The sequence below is a fragment of the Opisthorchis viverrini genome (assembly GCF_000715545.1).
Source record: "Opisthorchis viverrini unplaced genomic scaffold opera_v5_1, whole genome shotgun sequence".
Lineage (NCBI taxonomy): Eukaryota > Metazoa > Platyhelminthes > Trematoda > Opisthorchiida > Opisthorchiidae > Opisthorchis > Opisthorchis viverrini.
The window spans coordinates 5788676-5790013 of NW_008751657.1; positions in this window are offsets into that span (position 1 = coordinate 5788676).

Below are 1338 nucleotides of genomic sequence, written 5' to 3' on the forward strand. Positions count from 1 at the left end.
CAGTGTCTCACGAACGACGGAGAAGTGACGGCGAGGGTCTCGTTATGACGTGTTAGGCTGACCGAGAACCTCACCTCCACCTTCGGGGGGTTATCCGAACCAGGAGCTGAGTGGCGCTCCGGAGAAGAGACGCAACCATAAACCGTTGCTGTATGGGGTTCCACGTTCACCGTCCACGGTTCTACTGCATGTACAGGATCCAAATGAGAGTATTGGATGGCCATAATAATTTTTACTCAAAATGCTCAGTCCAGCGGTTGAGGTATCCTTTTTTATTCCTGATGGTCGCGCCACTTTGATCACTGATTGTTTCTGCGGGAAAATCAGATTCCTGAAAAAATAATTCCCGGAGTCTACTGGGATCCTGACGCTCCACCAAAATATCAAAAGGGAAGCCGGAAAGCATCCAGGCCAGTCAGTAACTCAATCAATTCAGCAAAAGCCGATGAGTGTTCAGACATTCCACGGAAGCACGACCGAGTATAATAAGTGTTCACGTATTTCATAAAAGCACGGTCGATGTTAATCGATGTTCACTAAACACTGATCAAATATCCTGGATAAATGCCAAGTCTCTTTAAATAGCGCTGGACCGTCGTAAATTCTGCATTCGCGCGCACTCGCTTGTTGCCGTTGTGTTCTTTGTCGGCGTTCTTTTCCCACACTAGGCACTGGAGTAGGACTCCGTCACGAAGAGACTGGACCTTACCGTGGTGTGGCGGTTTGTGTACCTCGGCGACTCATTGAGCTATACTGGGGAGTGTCCGCACGATGCTCACAGAGTCTCTCATACCAGGTTGGTCTACGGGTAGAGGTTTGACGAACACAGTGTACTGGCCCTCCAGGTTGGAGTTGGAACATGTATGGCGACGTGTTCCGCAAAAAAATGGTAATGTACTTGCATTTCCAGCCGAACACCGCTGTCTGGCGGTTAGGCTTTTGAGCCAAAGGCTTTGGTTGAGGACCCTAATCGTCCTCCTCTCTAGGTGTGGGCGCCCTTGCAGTAGCCCAGTCCTCGTACAACCATGACATACACAACTAACAATACTCTTATGCCACGACGGCCGTCGCGTGGTGTCATCAGCCGGGTCGCCTTACTTGCTGCATACAGCAGGGCGGGTAAGCGACAACATTCTATTGCTGACGTCTCCCTTCTTACACTTTCACGTTTACCGTCTTTCACCCTCCTCTACCCGAATTTGAATACTTTTCCCACAGGTCCCAGCTCTAGGACTGATCGTTTCGCTCGCCCTGCACCACACTCAGGTGAAGCTTCTGCACATCCCAGTTCAGTCACAACCCTAAACACTTCGAAGTCTGTTTTCGAAACCCAGGAAG